Genomic DNA, 26,168 nt, shown 5'->3' on the forward strand with positions numbered 1-26,168 from the left:
TCCATTACAGTTCTCATCTTAACTACCTTTACTGGGATGGCATTCCATGCATCTACCACCCTTTCCCTGAAGAAATATTTCTTGATGTTGTTCCCGAGTCTATCCCTTGGAGCTTCTCGTTCTACAGCTTTTCTTTCATTGGAAAAGTCTCAGTTCCCGTGCATCATTTATACCTTTCAAGTATTTAAATGTTTGTATCAAATCCTTCCCATCCCTTCTCTCCTCTAGAATATATATGTTTAGATCCTTCACTCTCATCTCATATGGCTTTTGATGCAGACCACAGATCATTGTGGCTGCCTTACTTTGGACCGCTTCAATCCTGTCTCTATCTTTTTTAAGATACATTCTCCTAGAAGTAAACACAGGACTCCAGATGAGGCTCACCAATGACTTGTAGAGGGGCAATATTACCTTCTTTTTCCTGCCTGTTAATGCCTCTTTCGATGTGGCTCAGAATTCTTCTGGCTTGAGCCACCACCTTGTCACATGGCTTTGCTGTTTTAAATCATCCAACACTATCACCCTGAGGTCTATTTTCAGGTCCGTGCACATCAGTCTCTCACCACCCATCATGTAAAACTCCTTTGGATTTCTGTATTGCAGATGCATGACTCTGCATTTCTTGCATTGAATCCCTGCTGCCAGATCTTTGATCACTTCTCAAGCTTTCTTAGATCATTTTTCATTCTCTCCACTCTTCAGATGTGTCCACTTAGTTGCAGATCTTAGTGTCATCCACAAAAAGACAAACTTTTCCTTTTACCCCTTCTGCTATGTTGCTCACAAAGATAGTGAACAAAACTGGCTACAGAACCAATCCTTGAGGCACTCCACCTATCATTGTTCCTGCCTCAGAATAAGTTCCAATTACCACCAATCCCTGTTGTCTGTCAGTCAACTAGTTTGTAATCCATTCTTCCACCTTGGAATCCACTCCCAGGCAATTCATTTTGTTCATGAGCCTTCTGTGTGGGACAATGTTGAAAGCTTTGATGAAATCTAGATAAATCAAATCAAGTGTTCTTCCTTGATCCAATTCTCTAACTGTCTAATCAAAAAAAAAAAACCAATCAAATTCATTTGATAGACCTTCCTCTGGTAAAACCATATTGCCTTGGATTCTGCAACTGTCAATAATTTCTGGACTCAAAGCTAGGGCAACAAGAACACTTCAACTCAGCAAGAGGTTTAAAATTTAATTTATTTTGGCTTTTTAAAGAAGAGTCAAAGACAAGTGTTCCTGGGAGTTGCTATATGCCCTCTATCTGTAATAACTAGCATCTCAATGAATATATGACATGCCCTGACTTATATAATCAAAATACAGCACTACCGAAGTTTCCAGAATCATGTAACTGCCCACAACCTCATTTACAAAAACACATGATGCTGTTGTCATGACAATCTATCATGTATAGGAAATGCTTGTGAGGACACCCTTCATTCATTTGTAAAAATCATATTCTTTACTTGTCTTCCCTGAAACCACCCTTCCACCATAAAAGTTCCTTTATCACCCTGGCTTTGATGCACTGTGTTCTTCTGTTCTTCTCTTGATATTCTTTGTTGTGTAAACAAATAGCAAGTCTGTGGCTTCAATAGGAGTTAGGCCTGAATTCCGTTTCTTGGCACCAGGATTTAATTAAAACTGTAACCTCAAAAGGATCTTCTTTTCACCTGGCTCCTGTCCATTGAGATATGCATTTGTAAGACAAAAGCCTGCATCCTGGACCCAGCTTCCCTGTATTGTGGTGCAAACATGGTCATTGATGCCTTCCTGGCCTGTAATTATAGGCTTTGCAGAGCCTACAAGTTTCCAGATCTTTCACCTTCTTTGAGTCTGATGATTAGAATTTCACTATATTTCAACAGTGTCAGTATGAATCAGCCCTCTGATGATTCTGGGAATGGCTGAATAAGCCACAGTTCTGAACCAGAATTATGAATTATATCACAACCCATTGAATTATAGATAGATTACTATCCTTTCTTTAAGAAGCATTTCCATCCATTTTCCCACCACCAAAGTAAGACTTACTGGCCTGTAGTTTCTAGTCTCCTCTCTGCTTCCACTTTTGTGAAGTGGGACCACCAACGTCCTTTTCCAGTCTTGTGGCACCCCTCCCATTTTTAAGGATTTATTGAACAAGTTTTTCATTGGACTTGCTAGAAACTCTCTGAGCTCTCTTGGTATCCTAGGATGTATCTCATCAGGCTCCTTAGCATTGTCCACTTTCAGTTTTGCTAGTTCCACCCAGTCTCTTCTGCAAATAGGGTGGTATGTACTCTATTCTCATCTGCACTCTTGCCTAACATCAACAGTCCTACTCCAAGGTCTTCTTTAGTGAACACTGAGCTGACGTATTGGTTTAATATTCCTGATTTTTCCTTATCTTTCTCTATACAGTGACCCTTGTCTCCTTTCAGTCTTACAAGGCCACCTCTAGTCTTCCTTCTTTCTCTGATATATCTGAATAATGTTTTGTCATCTCCCTTTACCTCTTTGGCAATCCTTTCTTCCACTCAAGCTTTCACCATCCTGATTGTTTTCCTTGTCTCTTTCAGCTTCACCAGATATTCTCCCCTATGTTCCTCTTGTTGAGTTCCTTTTTATTTTTTGAATGCAGACCTTTTTACTTTATTTTTTCAACCACCTCTTTAGAGAACCATATCGGTTTTCTTTTTCTCTTACTGTTATTCGCTTTTCTTACATACAGATTTGTTGTGTTTATTATAGCTCCCTTTAATTTTGTCCACTGTTTTTCCACTTCACTCATTTTTATCCAGTATTCTGGTTCCTCCTCAAGGTACTTCCCCATTTCAACAAAGATTGTGTTTTTGAAATCTAGGACTTTGATCTTTATGTAACTGTTCTCCATCTTAGCTTGTATATCAGACCATCTGTCTGATAGTCACTGGTGCTGAGGAGGGAACCAACCTGGACATTATTTATTTACTTACTTACTTATTTATTTATTTATCGAGTTTTATATACTGTCGTTTGGTTTCGCCATTAAAACAGTTTACAAAGTTATGATGTTTAACAGTGTTTCAAAACATTAGAGAGTCTGTCTCAATTTGTGAGCACCAGGTCTAATATTGCTTCTCCCCTCATGTGTTCCATCACCATTTGTCTAAGAAGAACAGTTTAAAGGGCATCCATAATCTCTCTACTTCTTATAGATTCTGCAGCAGGGATACTCTAATCCACATCCAGTAGATTAAAATCTTCAATAAGCAACATTTCAACCTTCCTTCCCACCTTTTGATGTCTTCAGCCAGATCTCTGTCCATTTCTTCTGTCTGGTTTGGAGGCCTGTAGATCACATGTCATGGAAAGTGAGCCCTTCATTTGTGATGGAATTGGCGCTGCCCAGCTAGCAAACCAGCTAGGCCCCAACAAACAGTAGGCAGACTTGCTAGAAATGCGACAGAAGTTAGGCTTCATCTGTACCAGCCTCTTCCCCCATAGGTTGAGCCCTTGGGTTCTGAGACTGCCAGGACTTAGGCAAGAGTTCTGAGAAGAGTAGATACAGGAGTCAGTTGCATGGGCATGGTCAAGGCAGGTGGAGATCATCTAGTGTTAGTATCCAGGTAAATGTCAAATCCAAGAGGCAGTCTGAGAAGGGAGGAAGGGAAGAAAGGACAATGCCAGGAATGGACAGGAACAGGACAGGGCTAGAGAGGGGCAGGGCAGGTAGCAAGAGAAGAAAGGCAGGTTGGAACAGGAATGGAGCAAATCAGGAGCAGGAGGAAGCAACACATACTGCAGGCAAAGGCAAAGGCATGGCAAGAGGACCTGTTGCAAAGGCACTGGCTTGGAGCACAGCTAGGGTTAAAATTCCAACTACACTGATGTCATTAGGGAGAGACAGAAGTCTCTTTCTTGCTGAGGGGTCTGGAAAAATAGAGGAAGTGTGTTCATGTGTGCCTAGGGAGAGACACAGCATGGCTGGCTAAAGACACGATAGTGGCATGCTTGCTACGAAGAAATCCTGGCAGCATTCTGTAGGCTTGGCGGCATTTGGGGTGAGTGAGGCTGGATGTGGGGACGTTCTGTGGTCAGCTAAACATTACACCACACCAGTATAAATGGAGGTGCCATCATCCTTTTCTGAAACTACCCACAGCGCTTCTTTCTTTCTCCATACTCCCTGCAGATCTGTTACCAGTATATCGTTTTTGACATAAAGAACTATTTCTATCCCTTTTCTGTCTTCTCTGTCATTCATCAACAGTTTATAGCCTGGAATGGCCGTATATGATTCATGAGACTTGCTGAACCACGTCTCTGTATTAGCAACAATATCCAAGCTGACTCCCCTATTAGAGCCTGCACATCTGGAACTTTGTTGCTCAGACTACAAGCATTTGTGCACATAGCTTTTCAGCTTTTCTTCCATGGTTTATAGCTCTTCTTGGGTAGTGTTTCTTTCTTTCCGCTTGAGAGTAGACTAATTTTGTTCTTATCTCCATTCACTTCCTGCATATGCTAAATGTGTTTTGGGTGACATTCTCATTTCATTGTCTTCCTTCTGCCACCACCATCCTCTAGTTTAAATGCCTGAAGACATATGCACTGATTTTCTCAGTTTTGATCCTTTTTCCTGCCACTGACAGATGTAGGTCATCTTTACTGTATAGTGTGTTATTATTCCATACACAGCCCTAACCCCCAATATATCCAAATCCTTCTTTACACAAGGTTTTGAGCCATAAGTTGAAGTTGTCTATGTGGCTTAGCCTTTCCTTTCTCTTTCTATAATCAGATAATACTTCTGAAAAGGCAATGGTACTTGCCATGTGCCCAAGCTGCTTCCCCAGAGTTTGGAAATCTCTCTGTACTGCTTGGATGCCGTTTCTAGTGATGTTGTTTGTCTCCAGATGGATGACAACATTAATTTTACAGTCTTTGCTTTCTTACTTAATGGAATTGACAATCTGATTTGCATTGCTGACAGCTGAGAATCTGGGCAGGAATTTAACTATTATATGCCCCTCAAAATGAGTCCCCAAGTTGGTGTCTCTAATGATAGAGCCTCCCAGCAGTAGAAGTTTTCTGTTATACTGTTTGGTAGTATTTTAAGGTTTCTGTTGGACACTGCTTACATTGCCTCTCAGTTGGAAGGGCTTTTTGTTATGTTTGAAAGTATTTAGTGGTTTCGGTGTGCATTGGGTATCTTTCCTTTCAGATGCCACTTCAGTTTCCATTTCCAGAGCATCTTCGTTTTCCAATGCAGAAAGGGTGTTTCGTATGGGTATTTGTTGGAAGGGTGGGGGTCTTACCCTTCCATAGCCCACTGTAATCCATTTTTTCCTGTGTTTCCAAATCGTCTATGGGAATGGAGGCTGAGATTTTACATGTTACTTCAGTTGTTTAGGGAGAAGGAGCATGAAATGGCTTAGTGGTTAGAGTAATGGGGTAAGAATCAGGGAAGCTAGGTTTCAAATCCAGCTTCTGTCACTGGTACTACTTGTGACCTTGTACAAGTCATCTTTATCTCTCATTGCCTCAGGTACCCACTTAAACTTTAAGTTCTTTGGGGGAGGGACTTATCAAACCTGAATACGTATCACTATTATAGAGCAGTGCTTATAAAATGGCAAACACTTATTTCTATCTATACAATTGTAGTCCCTGCTTTGGGGTTTGGGCTAAGTTGTTCAGTTATGCAGGGGTCACACTCAGTTCTCATAGTTGTTAATAGTCCCAGGGGTGGATTCTCAGGATAGGACAGAAACTGATCATAAGAACATAAGAATATAAGAACATAAAAACATAAGATATGTCATACTGGGTCAGACCAAGGGTTCATCAAGCCCAATATCCTGTCTCCAACAGTGGTCAATCCAATCACAAGTACCTGGCAAGTATCCAAACATTAAATACATCCCATGCTACTAATGCCGGAAATAAGCAGTGCCTATTCCCTATTGATTAATAGCAGTTTATGGACTTCTCCTCCAGGAATTTATCCAAATCATTTTTAATCCCAGCTACACTAGATTCCTTAACCATATCCTCTGGCAATAAATTCCAGAGTTTAACTGTGCGTTGACTAAAAAATAATTTTCTCCATTCTGTTTTAATTGTGCTACTTGTTAACTTCATGGAATACCCCCTAGTCCTTGTATTATCCAAAAGAGTAAATAACTGTTTCATGTTTACTGTTCAAATCCTTTCATGCATTTGTAGACATCTATTCATTTGTATTTTCTCCAAGCTGAATAGCCCTAACCTTTTTAGCCTTTCCTCATAGGGGAGCAGTTCCATCTCATTGAGCATTTTGGTTACCCTTCTCTGTACATTCTCCAGTGCAGCTATATCTTTTTTGAGATGTGGCAACTAGAGATGTGAATCGTTTTCCATATCGTCTTAACGATAGAAATCGTGTGGCAGGAGAAGAAAATCGTGTTTGGCACGATTATTTCGTTGAAAAATCGTTAAAAATCGTTTTTTCCGATTAGTGCGCACTAACTCAAAATGATACAAATAGACACTTTCCAGGTCACTGAAGGTCAGTTAGGAATGAATATGTGTTCCTATTGGCTGGCAGCCCTCTTATCTATTGATGTTACCAAGGTTACCACTGAGGTGATGGTTGGGGGGATGGGAAATGGAACTGGAAACTCATGAACACCAACAGAAAATGAAACAAAGTGTTCACACTTCCCAGGTCAGTAAAGGTCACTTAGGAATGAATATGTATTCCTATTGGCTGGCTGTGCTCTTATCTATTGATGTTACCAAGGTTACCACTGAGGTAATGGTTGGGGGGATGTGAAATGGAAACAGTTGGAAGCTTGACAAAAAAAGTAATGTAATGATCAGCACTCACGTGACTAGAACTTCTTTGTTTATTATTTTTGTTAGCAGACACGTGCATGTTGAATTTGCCAATCACTGTGCATTTTAGAAAGGTGGTCCTGGCTGGAACTGTACACAGTTCAAATATATGTAATTGATTGTTGGTAAGTGTATTTTTTAAGTAGCCACACTGGCACAAGTATGTTTACTTTTCCTCCTACTTAACTCACTAGCTCAGCTTTGTAAGAAGGGCTTCTCTGCTTGAGTGAGGGTCAGGCAGCTCCCCCCTGTCTGTGAAGCCAGCCTCTCACTAGTAATGCAGGGAGGGAGCTGTCTCAGACTTCACCATCCTCCCCCCCCCCCTCACCCACACACCATTCACTAGCTGGGACATGGGGGAAGTCAGGAGTGAGGGTCAGGCAGCTCCCCCCTGTCTGTGAAGCCAGCCTCTCACTAGTAATGCAGGGAGGGGGCTGTCTCAGACTTCACCATCCTCCTCCCCCCCCCCCCCTCACCCACACACCATTCACTAGCTGGGACATGGGGGAAGTCAGGAGTGAGGGTCAGGCAGCTCCCCCCTGTCTGTGAAGCCAGCCTCTCACTAGTAATGCAGGGAGGGAGCTGTCTCAGACTTCACCATCCTCCCCCCCCCCCCTCACCCACAAACCATTCACTAGCTGGGACATGGGGGAAGTCAGGAGTGAGGGTCAGGCAGCTCCCCCCTGTCTGTGAAGCCAGCCTCTCACTAGTACTGCAGGGAGGGAGCTGTCTCAGACTTCACCATCCTCCTCCCCCCCCCCCCCCCTCACCCACACACCATTCACTAGCTGGGACATGGGGGAAGTCAGGAGTGAGGGTCAGGCAGCTCCCCCCTGTCTGTGAAGCCAGCCTCTCACTAGTTATGCAGGGAGGGAGCTGTCTCAGACTTCACCATCCTCCCCTCCCCTCACCCACACACCATTCACTAGCTGGGACATGGGAAGTCAGGAGTGAGGGTCAGGCAGCTCCCCCCTGTCTGTGAAGCCAGCCTCTCACTAGTAATGCAGGGAGGGAGCTGTCTCAGACTTCACCATCCTCCTCCCCCCCCCCTCACCCACACACCATTCACTAGCTGGGACATGGGGGAAGTCAGGAGTGAGGGTCAGGCATCTCCCCCCTGTCTGTGAAGCCAGCCTCTCACTAGTAATGCAGGGAGGGAGCTGTCTCAGACTTCACCATCCTCCCCCCCCCCCCCTCACCCACACACCATTCACTAGCTGGGACATGGGGGAAGTCAGGAGTGAGGGTCAGGCAGCTCCCCCCTGTCTGTGAAGCCAGCCTCTCACTAGTAATGCAGGGAGGGAGCTGTCTCAGACTTCACCATCCTCCCCCCCCCTCACCCACACACCATTCACTAGCTGGGACATGGGGGAAGTCAGGAGTGAGGGTCAGGCAGCTCCCCCCTGTCTGTGAAGCCAGCCTGTCACTAGTAATGCAGGGAGGGAGCTGTCTCAGACTTCACCATCCTCCTCCCCCCCCCCCCCCTCACCCACACACCATTCACTAGCTGGGACATGGGGGAAGTCAGGAGTGAGGGTCAGGCAGCTCCCCCTGTCTGTGAAGCCAGCCTCTCACTAGTAATGCAGGGAGGGAGCTGTCTCAGACTTCACCATCCTCCCCCCCCCTCACCCACACACCATTCACTAGCTGGGACATGGGGGAAGTCAGGAGTGAGGGTCAGGCAGCTCCCCCCTGTCTGTGAAGCCAGCCTCTCACTAGTAACGCAGGGAGGGAGCTGTCTCAGACTTCACCATCCTCCCCCCCCCTCACCCACACACCATTCACTAGCTGGGACATGGGGGAAGTCAGGAGTGAGGGTCAGGCAGCTCCCCCCTGTCTGTGAAGCCAGCCTTCTCACTAGTAATGCAGGGAGGGAGCTGTCTCAGACTTCACCATCCTCCCCCCCCCCTCACCCACACACCATTCACTAGCTGGGACATGGGGGAAGTCAGGAGTGAGGGTCAGGCAGCTCCCCCCTGTCTGTGAAGCCAGCCTCTCACTAGTAATGCAGGGAGGGAGCTGTCTCAGACTGGTATCAGGGTTAGGGCACTGTGTGCAGGAAGATCACAACACTCCTGGTATTAATAGGGATAGGGCACTGTAAGAGATGACTGTAGTAGATTGAATAAAGATCTGATGTTTCTGCTCTCCTCACACCAAACAAAAACAACACACAAGCAGAGAAGCCCTTCTTACAAAGCTGAGCTAGTGAGTTAAGTAGGAGGAAAAGTAAACATACTTGTGCCAGTGTGGCTACTTAAAAATACACTTACCAACAATCAATTACATATATTTGAACTGTGTACAGTTCCAGCCAGGACCACCTTTCTAAAATGCACAGTGATTGGCAAATTCAACATGCACTAGCATTTCAGGTGCCTGCTAACAAAAATAATAAACAAACAAGTTCTAGTCATGTGAGTGCTGATCATTACATTACTTTTTTTGTCAAGCTTCCAACTGTTTCCATTTCACATCCCCCCAACCATTACCTCAGTGTTAGCCTTGGTAACATCAATAGATAAGAGCACAGCCAGCCAATAGGAATACATACATACATATTCATTCCTAAGTGACCTTTACTGACCTGGGAAGTGTGAACACTTTGTTTCATTTTCTGTTGGTGTTCGTTAGTTTCCAGTTCCATTTCCCATCCCCCCAACCATCACCTCAGTGGTAACCTTGGTAACATCAATAGATAAGAGGGCAGCCAGCCAATAGGAACACATATTCATTCCTAACTGACCTTCAGTGACCTGGAAAGTGTTTATTTGTATCATTTTCAGTTAGTGCGCACTAAATCGAGTTAGTGCGCACTAACTCCCCGTTAGTGCGCACTAACTCGATTTAGTGCGCACTAACACGATTTAACGATTTTTAACGATAAATCATTAGAATTTCTATTGTATCGTGTTCTATAACGATTTAAGACGATATTAACATTATCGGACGATAATTTTAATCGTTGAAAAACGATTCACATCCCTAGTGGCAACCATCATTGCACACAGTATTCACAATGCGGTCTAACCATTGAGCAATATAGAGGCATTATGACATCCTCCATTTTATTTGCCATTCCCTTCCTAATAATTTCTCACATTCTGTTTGCTTTTTTGACCACCACAGCACACTGAGTCAATGATTTCAATGTAATATCAGCTATGATGCCCAGATCTTTTTCCTGGGTAGTAACTCCTAAAATGAAACCCAACATTGTGTAGCATATTATATTTCATCTACCATATAGACACCCAATCTTCCAAACTCGCAAGGCCCTCCTCCAATTTATCACAATCCTCTTGTTATTTAACTACTCTGAATAATTTTGCATTGTCTGCAAATTTGATCAACTCACTAATCTTATCTCTTTCTAGATCTTTTATAAATATATTTAAAAGCACTGGCCCTTTTTCCAAGGTGAAAACTGAGCATTTATTCCTACTCTCTGTTTCCTGTTTAACACGTTTTCAGTCCACAAAAGCACATTTCCTCCTATTCCATGACTTTTTAGTTTACTTAGAAACCTTTCATGAGGGACTTTGGCAAACGCCTTCTGAAAATACACCACATCTTCTGGATCCCCTTTATCCACATGCTTATTCACACCTTCAAAAAATGTAGCAGATTTGTAAGTCAAGACGTACCTTGGGTAAATCCATGCTGTCTATGTCCCATTAAATCATGTCTATCTATATGTTCTGTGATTTTATTCTTTATAATAATTGCCATGATTTTTTCCTGGCACTGAAGTCAGGCTCATCGGTCTATACTTTCCTGAATCACCTCTGGAGCCCTTTTTAAATATTGGGGTTAAATTGGCCACCTTCCAGTATTCAGGTTCAATGGATGATTTTAATAATAGTAACAAATTACTTATAATAGGTCTGAAATTTTATTTTTGAGTTCTTTCAAACCCCTGGAATGTATACCATTTCGTCCCAGTAATTTGCTACTCTTCAGTTTGTCAATCTGGCATAATAAATCTTCTAGGTTCACCAGGTTAGGCCATTTGAATTGTCACCCTTGAAAACCATCTCTGGAATTGGGTATCTTCTCAATATCCTCCTCTAAACACTGAAGCATAGAATTTGTTTAGTCTTTTTGCAATGGCATTATCTTCCCTAAGTGCTCCTCAATCATCTAACAGTCTAACCGATTCCTTTGCAGGCTTCCTGCTTCAGATATATTTTTAAAAGTTTTTATTGAGTTTTTGCCACTAAGGCCAACTTTTTTAAAATTCGCTTTTAGCTTGTGTTTTCAATATTTTTCATCTAACATGCTAATGCTTATGCATTTTCATATTTTTATCAGATGGATGAAATATTTGAAGGAAGATCTTTTGGCTAAAATATCCTCTTTCATCTCACCTTTTAACCATATCAGCAATTGTTTGGCCTTCCTTCCACCTCTCTTAATGCATGGAATACATCTGGACTGCGCTTCTTAGATAGTATTTTTTAACAATGTCCACTCCTGTTGTATATTCTTAACCTTTATAGCTTCACCTTTCAGATTTTTTCCAAATATTTTTTCCTCATTTTATCAGAGTTTCACATTTGAGATTAAGTGCTAGAAGCATGGATTTACTTATTGTCCCCTGTCTAGTCATTAATTCAAATTTTATCATGTTATGATCACTATTGCCAAATGGTCCCACCACCGTTACCTCTTTCACCAAATTCTGTGTGCCACTAAGAATTGATTCTAAAATAGCTCCCTTTTTTGTCAATTCCAGGGCTGAAGGCTGCAGAAGGAATACCCCCCCCCTTCTCTCTCTCTCTCTCTCAGTGTTCTCACAGTCTCCTTGGTGTTGCATTGCTTCTGGGTCAATAACCATGCTGGCCTCTCAAGTGGGGCATTTTAAAAAAATATTGTGTACTGCAATAAGTATTCAATAGTTATCAGCTGGCACCAAACACATTTTCTCACTGTTGTACCTATATTTTATCTTCAGTCCATTTCCTAATACTCTTGGTTGAATGTCCCTCAGGATAGCAGGCACTAGGATGACCTCTCTTCCCAGAATTTGTAAACAAGACTCCTAGAAGGGTAAGGGTCTCCTCTCTTGAATGTATTTCCCTTCCCAAGGTAAAAAATTGCAAAAATACCTAAGGTCACCGCTGTTACTCCAGTCCAAAAATCCCACAATCTTCTCTGCTTCTAGGGTAGAAACTCTGAAGGGATCTCCAGATGAACTTCTCGGGACTACAACTCTCCTTTCTGATGTTGCACTGGCTCTTTTGATTGATAGTCCCACACACCAGCATATCTAGGGGAAATTGTCACTCCCCTCTCCTGGGCAGAAAGGATAGAAAAAACTTCCTCCCAAAACCAAGAATGACCCAAAAGGAATCTTCTCAACTACAAAACAGCTTATCTTATGGGGAGTCACTATTGTCTCTCCCATGTGGTAGGATGGGATGGCAGGTGTTCACTACCTTGATCTCCTCTAGGCAGGATATGTATTGTCTCAGATCCAGGTGCAAGAATTCACAAACAACTCCAAAAATTACTCTCCAAAAGTACTACCTTACACAAACTGTGTCAGAACCCTTTCCATCAGATTGGGTACTGGACAGGGATGGCCTTTCCCATTCTCATATGTCTCTGACCATGAGGCCCATTTTTTTTTAATTTAATATTTTATTAAACTTTTAAAGCATGTATACAGTAAAAGGCGAACACATAGGGGCAGATTTTCAAAGGGTTACGTGCTCCGCCGAGCCTATGCAAAATAGGCTCGGCGCGCGCAGGGACATTTAAAAAAGGTTACGCATGTACCTTATGCGCGTAACCCTTTTAAAATCCAGCCCAGGAACATCTTTGGATCCCAGTCTACACTGACCTTGCAAATGTCCAAAATCTACTTATTTATTTATTATTTATTTATTTAAAAGCATTTATTACTCTTTCCTCCAAAGTTTGGGGCAATTGGTGCCATTTTGATTAGTGACAGCCGACAGCCCGAGAGGGGGAGATCACTCCTGGGACCCTTCTGGACCACCAGGGACTTTTGGTAAGTCTCAGGGGGTCGGGAGGGTGGGGGGTTGCAATTAATTAAATTTGAAGGGTTGGGGTGGGTTTGAGTTTTGGGGTTTTTTTAATGTGCCTTTTCTCCCACCCAAAAAACCGATAAGAAAACCACACAAAATTTTGTGAATTTCCCTATCATTTCGTCGACCCCCCGAACCGCAAATAAATAGGAAATATTGTCTCTATTTCCTATTTCATTGCAAATGAATGCACATCCCTACTAAATTCTAATCCTGCAAAGTCTGACAAATAGAAGTTTAATTCTGTGGATAAAACCCATGGTCTTTTCTGAACTATTTGTATTGTATAGGTATAGGAGCTAGTACTCTGCTTAGTATGATTCATAATAGCTGGATTATAAATACCACAAACAAACAAACAAACAAATAAATAAATAAATAAGTAGGAGAGAGACCCATCTGTAACACTGCCAGTCCTCGATAGGTGTGGGGGAGTGGGAAACGAAGTGCACAGTAGCCGACAGATTCCTGAATCCTTAATATCATAAACAGGTAAAGGGTTGAGAGGATAGGTAACAGATACAGGGGAGAAGGAATTTGTGTTAGGTTGCATAAGGGATTTTTATATGTATATCTATCTAAATTGAATTAATCTCAACTGGGCATATGGAATGGACCATTTTGGTCTTTATCTGTTGTCATTTACTATGCTACAAGTAATATAGAGTATCTGAACCTATTAGAAAATCCACAAAAGATGAAAAAATGCAACAGAAAGGATAATAATTAATTCACCTCCCCTAAAGTATGAAACGGGCCATCCCAAGAAATACTAAAGTGAAAATTTCATTAACATCTTTACTATTCAATATAAATTAAATCTGTTTTTAAGAGTTCATATCCACAAATTTGTCTGATTTTTAATCTTGTTATAACCAAATTAGGCATACTCAGGTAGTGAAACACCTACTACTTGTGAGGAAAAAACAAATTAGCAGCTCTGGCATAATGTCTGCTTTACTAATTACCTTCAAAATTCAGGTCAGGTGCTGAGAAACCAAATTAAATTGCCCCTTAGAGAGCACATGGACCGACGTTGTTAGCATTTGCCATGGTGCAAGGGTACCCCCTGCACTGATTTTATTAAAGCAGAAAAGTAAATGTAGCAGAACCCAACAGCAATTTTTGCAAAATTGCAGTTTAGTCAAACATGTGAAGACAGTGATCCATCATTGCTCCCATAGTGTAAGGATTGAGACAGTTTTATTTGGCTTAACCCTTTTGCTCTGGCAGTTCTAAAATATATGTTATTCAGCACTGTAAGCAAGATTTACAAATGATGCTAGTTTAGATCCAGTATGCATACTGATACTCTACCTCACATATCCCACTACATTCTGAGAATTATAATTCTGATTTGCTACATTACCTTGTAAAGAGAAAAGAAATGAAACGGTTTATGAGTCATCATCTACTATAACATTGCTGAAATTATAGTTCTTGATCCCAAAACATTAAAATTGGCAGAGTATAAAAATGTTCAATCTTCAATTAATAAAGAATCATTAGTGAAAAATAAAACTTGTGTTGTTCAGCAAAACCAAGGATATAATATAGGAAGTGATGGGCTCAGGATTTAACAAAGCTATATTACACACATTCAAAGTACATGGGTTTACAAGACAGATGACTAGTTCTGAATTAAACCCCTTTGATCAATTTATAAATTAGCAAATATGGGATGAACAATCATTATCTGTTACAGGTTCAAAGTGCATTCCATACTTGGGTAGTGCATCAAAGTTATATCCTGCTATGTTGTACAAATCTGAGAAACTGTCTTGGGACCAACAACTCAAGTCAGTTTTCATCCTGTTGCACTATTTGTTCAGTTAATGTTGCACTGGAGGTGGACCCTTAGCCTGGTACAGGATTGGTGCGGCCCTCTGGTCGGACCCAGAGAGCGCCTGCCACCAGGAGGTGGAGCATGCAAGGAGACAGAGGCTAGCTGGAGCTTCATCAATAACAATCCGGGGTTTCTGCAGGTTGAGCCCTTGGGTACCTGAACTGCCTGGACTTAGGTGGGCCTCGGATGGTCTCCCAGAGAGGTAGCAGAGGGGTGTGTCCACTACAAGCCAGGGTGTGTGGCTGATGTAGAGGTGATGGACCAGACCCAAACTGGAAGCTCTGGAGACCTCAGGGATATAACAGTTCAGGAAGGTCCTCTGGGCGAGACAGGCAGCACCTGCGGTTCTAGTCAGGTGAAGGCCGCAGGTGGATTCCAAGCAGGTTGGTCTGGTAGCCTCAGTAGGCTAGAAGAGAGTGTCCGAGTGAAGTGCAAGGGTCAGAACCAGAATATCAGTCCAGAAGTGGTCAGCCAAAGCAGGGGTCAAATACCAAGGTCAGTCCGAGCATAGTCAAGGCAAGCAAGGGTTGGTTCCAGGCAGCAGACAAAGAGAAGGGCAGTATGTGCAGCCTTCCCCTTTGGCCTCTCACCTGTCCTGGTAGCCACTTCCCCTCTTCAGAGCAGTTGCTGCTTTCAGTGCAGCTCTGGCTGCAAAAAAAGGAGAAGGAAAAAGGTTTGCTAGTTAAATTAAAGGAACAGGAACCAGGTATATTGAATTGTGACTGGCACCTTACTGGGAAGGGAAACTACATCTCTCTTCCATGGCTTTCTCTTTAAAAGGACAAAGCACAAAAAATAATAAAAACAAGAATTATTATTTTAACATAGAAGATCATGGAACAGAAGTCCGAGAGGACTCTTTCAATCTCACTGTTCTTGGGCCTTCCCAACTTTGAAGCCTTATTTAGACCTCTTTTCTCAATTCTTCCACCACTAGATTCAGCTCAGTAATTTGGGCACATGATTTGAAATCCCCTATAATAGGCCCTGTTGCAACAGAAATTCTCATTGGTCGGTGTCCTCACCAAAACCTGTTGTGCCCGCACAGAGGGCTCGACAAAGTCACTAGATTGTGATGCCATCCTATGTCAGACTGCCTTTATTATAGCCTTCTTTGTTGTATTCCCTTGACTGATGAGAGACTAAGAAGCATACATATAAAGCACTCCAAAATGGATCAGTTGTGCAAGGGTGCGAGAGTTCCTCTGGCTGCAGTGTCTGACTTGCTCATATGCCAGTAAATAATACCAATACTTATATAGCAAACAGACCCTAGGGTGGCTGGCAATTCCTTATATATCAGAACCTGATAGTTTTCAGCCATATTCACGCAGACCTTGGCAGTGGAGGGGCTCAGAAATGAATAGTACCACATTCATTTATTTAGTAATAACAACTTCCAGGGGTGCTTTATTTTGTATTCCTATTTGACCCATGCAGCGCAACAGCTGATGGCATTCCTTGGCAAATGCAACATATGTCAAAGAGGTGGATAGCACACCAGGTACCTAAGAACATATTGAGTCAAACCAAAGGTCCATCAAGCCCAGTATCTTGTTGCCAACAGTGGCCAATCCAGGTCACAGGTACCTTGCAGGATCCCAAAGAGTAGATAAATTCCATGCTGCTAATCTCAGAGATAAGCAGTGGATTTCTGCAACTCCACTTAAATAACGGTTTATGGGCTTTTTCCTCCAGGAACTTGTCCAAATATTTTTTTAAATTCAGTTACACTTATATCTTTCACCACATCCTCTGGCAACTTAATTCCAGAGCTTAATTATGCATTAAGTAAATTATTTTTCTCTTATTAGTTTTAAATGTACAACTTTGTAGAGATGTGAATCGTGTCCTCGATCGTCTTAACGATCGATTTCGGCTGGGAGGGGGAGGGAATCGTATTGTTGCCGTTTGGATGTGTAAACTATCGTGAAAATCGTTAAAATCGTGAGCCGACACACTAAAACCCCCTAAAACCCACCCCCGACCCTTTAAATTAAATCCCCCACCCTCCCGAACCCCCCCCCCAATGCTTTAATTAACCTGGGGATCCAGCGGTGGTCCAGAACGGTGGCGGTCCGGAACGGCCCCCTCAATTGAATCCTGTTGTCTTCAGCCGGCGCCATTTTGCAAAATGGCCGCCGCAAAATGGCGGCGGCCATAGACAAAAACGATTCGACGCAGGAGGTCATTCCGGACCCCCGCTGGACTTTTGGCAAGTCTTGTGGGGGTCAGGAGGCCCCCCCAAGCTGGCCAAAAGTTCCTGGGAGTCCAGCGGGGTTCAGGAAGCGATTTCTTGCCGCGAATCGTTTTCCGTACGGAAAATGGCGCCGGCAGGAGATCGACTGCAGGAGGTCGTTCAGCGGGGGTTCCGGACCGCCGCCGAACGACCTCCTGCAGTCGATCTCCTGCCGGTGCCATTTTCCGTACGGAAAATGATTCGCGGCAAGAAATCGCTTCCTGAACCCCGCTGGACTCCCAGGAACTTTTGGGGTTTGGGAGGGTGGGGGATTTAATTTAAAGGGTCGGGGGTGGGTTTTAGGGGGTTTTAGTGTGCCGGTTTTCCTGCCCTCCCCCTTCCCCCGATTTACGATTTTTTAACGATAAATCGGGGGAATTGGTATTGTATCGTGGCCCTAACAATTTTTGACGATTTAAAATATATCGGACGATATTTTAAATCGTCAAAAAACGATTCACATCCCTACAACTTAGTAACTTCATTGTGTGTCCCCTATCTTTGCACTTTTTGAAAGAGTAAACTATTGATTTATGTTTATTTGTTACACTCCACTCATTATTTTATAAACTTCTATCATATCTCCCCTCTTCTCCAAGCTGAAGAGTCCTAACATATTTAGCTTTTCCTCATAGAGGAATCATTCTATCCCCTTTATCATTTTGGTCACCTTTCTCTGTACCTTTTATAATTCTGCTATATCTTTTTTACTACAACTTAATATTTCTATAGTGCTACATAGAGATGTGAATCGTGTGATCGATCGTCTTAACGATCGATTTCGGCTGGGGAGGGAGGGAATCGGATCATCGCAGTTTTGTTTTGTTAAATATCGTGTAAATCGTAAATCGGGGGAGGGCGGGAAAACCGGCACACTAAAACAACCCTAAAACCCACCCCGACCCTTTAAAATAAATCCCCCACCCTCCCGAACCCCCCCAAAATGTCTTAAATTACCTGGGGTCCAGTGGGTGGGTCCCGGTGTGATGTTCCACTCTCGGGCCACGGGTGCATTTGATAGAAATGGCGCCGGCGCTACCTTTGCCCTGTCATATGACAGGTCTAAGGTAGCGCCGGCGCCATTTTGGTTCCTGTCCCCAGACGTCGCGAGGATAGGAGATCGCTCCCGGACCCCCGCTGGACCCCCAGGGACTTGCCAAAAGTCCAGCGGGGGTCCGGGAACGACCTCCTGCACTCGAATCGTGTTGCCGTACGGCCGGCGCCATTTTGAAAATGGCGCCGGCCATATGGCCATATTGCCGTACGGCAACACGATTTGAATGCAGGAGGTCGTTCCCGGACCCCTGCTGGACTTTTGGCAAGTCTTGTGGGGGTCAGGAGGCCCCCCCAAGCTGGCCAAAAGTCCCTGGGGGTCCAGCGGGGGTCCGGGAACGACCTCCTGCACTCGAATCGTGTTGCCGTACGGCAATATGGCCGGCGCCATTTTCAAAATGGCGCCGGCCGTATGGCAACACGATTCGAGTGCAGGTCGCTCCCTGTGACAAGTTAAGGGCAAAGAAGATCGGCGCCATTATGAAACCTCTAGCGCAGCACCCTCACGGCACGATTGAATGGATGGCTCCCGGACCCCCTGCTAGACCACCAGGTTCATGTAAAAGGTTTTTGGGGGGGTTCGGGAGGGAGGGGGAGGGTAAGGAATTTCTTTTAAAAGGTCGGGGTGGGTTTAGGGGTTGTTTTGGTGTGCCGGTTTTCCCGCCCTCCCCCAAATAATTCCCGAGAGAGGGAGATTGTGCCGGGGAACCCCCCCCCCCACTGGACCACCGGGTAACTTAACATTTTGGGGGGGTTCGGGAGGGTGGGGGAGGGTAAGGAATTTCTTTTAAAAGGTCGGGGTGGGTTTAGGGGTTGTTTTGGTGTGCCGGTTTTCCTGCCGTCCCCCAAATAATTCCCGTGCCCTATTTAACGATACAATATAAATGCTCCTGACGATAAATCGTGGGCATTTGTATTGTATCGTGTACTCTAACGGTTTAGAACGATTTTAAAATTATCGGACGATAATTTTAATCGTTCAAAAACGATTCACATCCCTAGTGCTACACAACATACTCAGCGCTGACATGTGGTGGCCAGAACTGCATACAATAGTCAAGATGAGGTCTCACCATGGAGAAATACAGAGGCATTATGATATTCTTTGTTTTATTCTCCATTCCTTTCCTAATAATGCCTAGCATTCTATTTGCTCTCTTGGATGCTGCTGCACACTGAACAGAAGATTTCAATATGTTATTAATGATGATGATCCTTTTCCTGAATAGTGACTCCTAATGTGGAACCTTGATTATTTAGCTATAATTTGGGTTACTCTTCCTTAAGTGCATCACTTTGCACTTGCCCATATTAACTTTCATTTGCCATTTGCATGCCCAGTCTCCCAGTTTTGCAAAGTCCTCTTGCAATTTCTCACAATCCTCTTGTGATTTAACAACTTTGAATATTTTTGTGTCAGTGACAAATTTGATCACCTCAATCATTGTTCTCCTTTTCAGGTTGTTTATAAATATGTTAAAAAAAATGTCACAGAATAGATCCCATGGGCACTCCACTACTCACCTTTCTCTATTGAGAAAATGTACTGTTTAGCCCTAGTCTCTGTTTTCTTTTAACTAGCTCCCAGTCCACAACAGGCACTCCCTATTCCATGACTTTTTAATTTCCTAAGAAGTCTCTCATGAGGGATTTTGTTAAATGCTTTCTGGAAATCCAGATACACTATATCACATGGCTTACCTTTTTCCACATGTTTATTTATGCTCTCAAAATATTGTAGAAGATTGGTGAGGTGTAACATGACATGGAGTAGACTCTTGGCCCAGTGTGCACATGGCAGGCTACAGGCCAATGGCAGAGCGAGAATGGTCAGAGTCTGAGTTGGGGTTGTAACAGGCAGCAGGCAAAAGACATAGTCAGTGTCCAGTCTGAGATCAAGGCAGGCAACAGGCAAGGCATAGTAGAGTCCACTCAAAGGTCGTGGCAGGCAGCAGGGAAGGCGAGGTCAATGTCTGGTCTGAGGTCAGGAACTGAAGATGAAACCTAAGGAGATGAAGACCAGGAAGACTCAGATGAGACAGGAGGGCAGGACTGGATAGGAAAATTGGCACATGACAAAGCAGGAATAAGGCAGGAGGACTTTAACATGGAAGGCAGAAGCAATACAGGACCACAAAGCAACTAACACAGTAGCAGGAAGAGCACAGTAGAAAACCTGTTGCTGAGGCACTGGGTTGCTGTGCTGAGCTCCCTTTTATACTAGAGCAAAAATGTAGGCCAGGAAGTGCTGTCTGCCTGGCCTACAAAAGGGCTTTAGGAAGTGCAGGTGGGTTTCACCAGGCCCTAGGATGCAGCATGTTGTGGGAAAGTATGCCAGGAGGGTCTGGATGAAGAGGCGTTTCAGTAGGCAAGACTTCCTTTGGCTAAATCCATGTTGACTTTGTCCCATTAAATTATGCCTATCTATATGTTCAGTAAGTTTGTGCTTTATGAGAGTTTCTACCATTTTGCCTGGCACAGACATCAGACTCACTGTAGTTTCCTGGATCATTATTCCTGGATTGTTTTTTTAAAAACTGGCATTATATTGGTAACCCTCCAGGTACCATAGGCAATTTTAATGATAGTTTATAAATTACCTAAAGCAGGTCCACAATTTAATTTTTCAATTCTTTCAGCACTCTGGGATGTATATCATCTGGTGTATGTGATTTGCTATTCTTTAGTTTGTCAATTTGCCCTATTACATATTCCAGGTTCAATGAGATTTGTTTCAGTTCCTCTGATTCATCACCATTAAATATCATTTCTGGCATGGGTATCTGACATATTTTTCTCAGTGAAGACCCAAGTAAAGAATTCATTTAGTCTCTCTAGTCTGGCCTTGTAATATTAAGTGCCCTATTTACCCCTTGATCATCTAATGGTCCAACTGACTCTCTTGCAGGCTTTTTACTACGAATGTACCTGAAAAAGGTTTTATTATGGTTTTATACTTCCACAGCAAGCTTTTTTTCAAATTCTCTCTTTGCCTTCCTTATCAATGCTTTGCATCTAACATGCCAGTGCTTAGTTTGTTTAATGTTTCTTTTCATTGAAATCTCATTTACATTTCTTGAAAGATGTTCTTGTAACTATTACAGCCTCTCTCCCCTCACCTTTTAACCATGCTGATAATCATTTAGCCTTCCTTCCATCTTTTATAATATGTGGAATACATCTGGTGAGGACTTTCAAGATGGTATTTTTAAAGAAGATCCATGCCTGATGTAAATTCTTTATTTTTAGCAGCTGCTCCTTTCAGTTTTTTTCCTAACTATTTTCCTTATTTTATCATAGTCACCTTTAGAAAGTTTAATTATGTCAAATATTATTTTAGTGCCCTCCTGCCAATTATTTAATTAAATTTGGTCGTGTTGTGATCACTAATGCCAAATGGCTCCAATACTGTTATATCTTGCACCAAATCCTGTGTTCCACTAAGGACTAGGTCTAAAAGAGTTTCCCCTCTTGTTGGTTCTTGTACCAGCTGCTCCATGAAGCAGTTATTTGTTTAATCCAGGAGCTACCTCTCTAGCATGTCCTGATATGATATTTACCAAATCAATACTGAGGTAATTGCAATCAACCATTATTACTGTGCTGCTGGTTTTGTTAGCTTCCCTAATTTCTGTTAGCATTTTATTGTCTGTATGTTCATTCTGGCCAGGTGGATGGGAATACACCCCCACTCCTTTTTACCTGGAAATTCTATCCATAAAGATTCAATATTGCATTTTGTTTCCTGCAGAACCTTAATTCTGTTTGTTTCAATGTCCTCTTTAATATATAATGCCACCCTTCCACCAAATTGATCCATCTTATCATTTTGATATAATTTGTATCCTGGTATGACAGTGTTCTATTGGTTATCCTCCCGCCACCAGGTCTCAGAGATGCCAATTATATCTATCCCTTCATTCAGTGCTATACACTCTAACTCTCCCATCTTAACTTTTAGGCTTCTAGCATTAGTAAACAGACATTTCAAACTATATTTTTTGTTTGCATTAACAAATTATTTATCAGTTCTCAGGGGTATTTTGGAATCTTTCTGCTCTTTCTGCTCTTTATTTATAGGTATCTGGTCCACTTTAGCATTTATTTCAATCTCTCTACTGGTATGCCTTAATTTCCCTTTTCTATTAGTATCCTTCAAAGTTGTTATGAACCCTCCTGTAGCGGTGCTACAGGAGGCTCCTTACCTCTTCCTGGAGGCCACTCGAAGCCAGGGTCTCACCTGCGAACTGTCCAGGATTTGCTCCAGGTCCTGGGAGACTGCGATGTCCTTTAGGCCTGCCTGAGGCTGCTTGTGTTTGCATGGACTTCCTGGTGTGAGCCACGCCCTTCCCCTAGGGGCCGGCCCGCAGCACTTCTCTGTAGTTATAGGGCCAGCTAGGTGTGGGCCTGCCAAACTCCTCCCAGGGAGTCGCCGGTCTGCAGCCCTATAAAAGGACTTCAACTTCATTCTGTCTTTGCCTTGCATCATCGTGACTCTCTCTGGAGGCTCCTGCCTGCCAGAGCCTTGTAAGGTTTTCTGTTCTTCATGGAGCTCCTGGTCTTGTCTGCTTTTATACTACGTCTTCGTGTCTTGATGTTTTGCCTGAGGTACCTGACCATGTCCTGATGTTCTGCCATGATCTTCCTCATCCTTTTGTGTCTGCCTGCCAGGATGTTATTCCCTGCATCTTCGTCATGAGCTCCGGGCCTTCTGACCTGTGGGGCCTAGGAGTGGCCAACAGGTGAGACCCCGTCCCTGCGCCCTGGAGCGTCTGTTCCCGCCAGCCTTGGGGGAAGCTTCGGATGACACCGGCTTCATCATTGAAGTTCCTCCTTGCCTGGGTCTGCCCTGCACTCGTCCCATTCTCAGTAGTGGGACAGGGTGGTCCGTGACCAGCCCATTGGGTCTGCCCGTGAAGGTGGGCTGTGTAGACAGTGCCAATGTCCTCCTGCCTTATGTCTCGTCTTGTTTGGATCTAGTTCCTCGTCATGCTTGTGATGCCGTCGCATCAGCCCAGTCTTGTCCGAGATGCTGTCGCATCAGTCATAGTCCTGTCTACGTGTCAAGGCCTCTGTCTGCCCTCAACCTCAGGCCAGGCCTGCTGCTCCAATGCCGATCAAGCGGCAGGTCCGAAAGTGCTCGGAACAGTTGGATGACCGTTGGAGGACCGTTCCCCTACCAACAGTTGGAGGACCGTTCCCCTACCAACAATGACCCGTATGACATAGTGAGGGCAAAAGTAGCGCCGGCGCCATTTTGAATATTGGCAATACGGCCCGAGTGCAGGAGGTCGCTCCCGGACCCCCGCTGGACTTTTGGCAAGTCTTGTGGGGGTCAGGAGGCCCCCCCAAGCTGGCCAAAAGTCCCTGGGGGTCCAGCGGGGGTCCGGGAGCGACCTCCTGCACTCGTGACGTCGGGTGACAGGAACCAAAATGGCGCCGGCGCTACCTTTGCCCTGTCATATGGTAAGGGCAAAGGGCCACCAGCGCCATTTCTATTAACGCAGCCATGGCCCGAGAGCGGGAGATCGCACCGGGACCCCCCCCCCACTGGACCCCAGGTAATTTAAAACATTTTGGGGGGTTCGGGAGGGTGGGGGATTTGTTTTAAAGGGTCAGAGTGGGTTTTAGGGTTGTTTTGGTGTGCCGGTTTTCCCGCCCTCCCCCGATTTAAGATTTTTTGACGATAAATCGGGGGAATTGCTATTGTATCGTGGCTCTAACGATTTTTGACGATTTAAAATATATCTGACGATTGTTTTAAATCGTCAAAAAACGATTCACATCCCTAGTGATTACAACTAGAACAAACATAATTAGCTAAAATAAAAATTGCAATGAAAACATTAAAACAATCATTGAAACTAATACTCTCCTTCCAGGTAACCTTTCTCCTACAAGACAGTACAGGGGCTGCCCAATAGGAGGTGGGATTGCTCCACTATGTCTCTAAAGATCTGCTCTATATGCCTCTCTGTCTCCATTAGCTTCTCCAGGTCTGCCACTTCAATCACCAGAGATTGGACTTGTTCTCTGAGGGCTAGGAGCCCTTTTCACCTAGTGCACACATACGACCTCTCACCTACTGGGAGAACATACATTGGGCACTCAGTGCAAAAGACTAGATAGCTTCACTTTGTCATCAATATTCAGCAGCGTAGAGAAGGGATAATTTATCCAGTTATCAGGATATTCAGTGGAGCACTGCCAATTAGGTGCTCCACTGACTATAGCTGGATACAATTCTTGTTAGCTGAATAAACTTATCTGGCTATCTATAGGAATGCTCTACACAGTATAAGCAGAATTTGGCAGAAAAGTACTGGCTAACTCAGAATATCAGACTAGTTTAACTCCTCCCTGAAACACCCAAGAATGTCTCCAACTTACTCAGGTAAGTTTTATTTGGCTAAACAGCAGGATAAGTTGGAGGCATTCAGGGAGGCAGGAAATTTAAAACTTGTGGTTTGTCTGGCTAAGTACCAAACTGTCTGAACATTGATTGACCCCCACATGCAGAACTTGAATGGACACTACAGCCTTTCTGATTTGTCAGCCACTGATTCTTTCCCAGGCTAGAAAAGTAGTCAAGCCAAGGATGTCAAATGGAAGCCAAGAGGGGTTGCCAGACAGACTGTGCATCCACTGGATTGGGAGAGGATGTGTGTGCTGGGAATACCTGATGCCCTGCCTTAGAGAAATTGGAGTTAATAATGCATTCCTAGTGATCTTGAGGAAGATGCAAGTAAGAATCTCCAGATAGTTAATCAGCAATATGGTCTAGTTAAGTTTTTTAGTTAATGCAGTTTTCATGGCCATGTTAATGCAGAACATGCTGGAGCAAGCAACTAATGTGTGCATTACTGTTCATATTAAAATTGGGCGTTAATGAACAATTTGAGTGGCAGATGCAATAAAGTGTACTCAGCCTAGTGCACAGACTAACCAGCGGTTGGACACAAGATTTGGACACCCTAGTCTAACACCTGATGCAATAAGGGGATTAGCGCATCGAAAACGCGTGTCCAAACAAATACGTACCTAATAGTGCTCATCACGTGTAAATGCCATTTAGATGAAGTTATTAGCTATTTCTCCCTGATGCAAGAAATTGTCGGTCGACCCACACACCCTTTTTAATGTGGCAAATTTAATGCCAGCTCTGGAGCTGACGTTAAGTCATACCGTGAGTCAAGAGCACATGAAAAAAAAAACAAAAAAATGTCTTTTTGCTTCATGTGACTTAGTATCATTGCGATACTATGTTCTACTGCTTGCAGCAGTTAAAATTAGAGGAAAAATGTAAGGGCTTGATTACAAAAAATATTTTCTGGGTACACAATATACACACTGCAGGTGTATGTGTATATTGTGCGAGTGAGTTATCTGTGGTGGGATAAAACGGACATGGACACTCATATTGAGCACCCATTTTCCTGGCCCACGCACAGCTATATCTCCTGGGCACCCAATGCTTTTGAGTGCTAGGGACATGCAATTTTAGCTGAGCACATCTTTTTTAACATGGCAGCTCATTAAAATACAGTATTGAGTGTCCAGGAGAGATCGATGTGTGCATATTGAAAAAATGGGCGCCCAGTTTAGACACGTTTTTATGCGCGCGATATTGCATCAGCTTGTTAATGTGACTTGGTAAATTGACCCCTTAGTTTTTTTAAATTTATATACTTTTATTAAAGAAGCAAAATGAAAAAAAAAAAGATATTTTATTGACAGTTGTTTTAGGAGAAAAAGTAATGCCATCACATTTCTTTATGTAATAGTAATACACTTGTCTCCTTTCTATTGCTTACATGATGAATTGATCAATATTTGTTGTTCTTTGATACTTTGTCTTGATTAATTCATAGTGTGCTGTTTTGCAATAAGACAAAGGTTAGGATGAGGAGTACAAATACATCTGTAATTAACTAGAAAAGAAAAGTAAGATTCAATGCCTCTCACTCTTTTCCAAACCCTTTCACTGAGCATCAAGATCATTAATAAAAGTAATAAACAAGTATTTTGATAGAATAGTGTGGGGAGACCTCGCCTTTTATATCTATAGTGCCAAAAAAAATCTATGTGGTATTATAATTAAATATATACATACATTCATATGTA

The 26,168-nt window shown here is 43.3% G+C and overlaps 1 long non-coding RNA gene across 2 annotated transcripts in view; it reads right to left on the reverse strand.

Annotated features, from left to right (window-relative positions):
* Positions 1-15,242: 15,242 nt before the first annotated feature.
* The window catches only part of LOC115094920, a 51,659-nt gene continuing 40,733 nt past the window's right edge, over positions 15,243-26,168 (reverse strand). For both annotated transcript variants that reach the window (XR_003857630.1, XR_003857631.1), the window contains exons 3-4: positions 19,746-20,048; positions 15,243-15,400 (exon numbers count right to left, since the gene is read on the reverse strand). This is a non-coding gene — a long non-coding RNA (uncharacterized LOC115094920). The remainder of the gene's footprint in view (positions 15,401-19,745; positions 20,049-26,168) is intronic.

The sequence above is a fragment of the Rhinatrema bivittatum genome, chromosome 7 (assembly GCF_901001135.1).
Source record: "Rhinatrema bivittatum chromosome 7, aRhiBiv1.1, whole genome shotgun sequence".
Taxonomy (NCBI): domain Eukaryota; kingdom Metazoa; phylum Chordata; class Amphibia; order Gymnophiona; family Rhinatrematidae; genus Rhinatrema; species Rhinatrema bivittatum.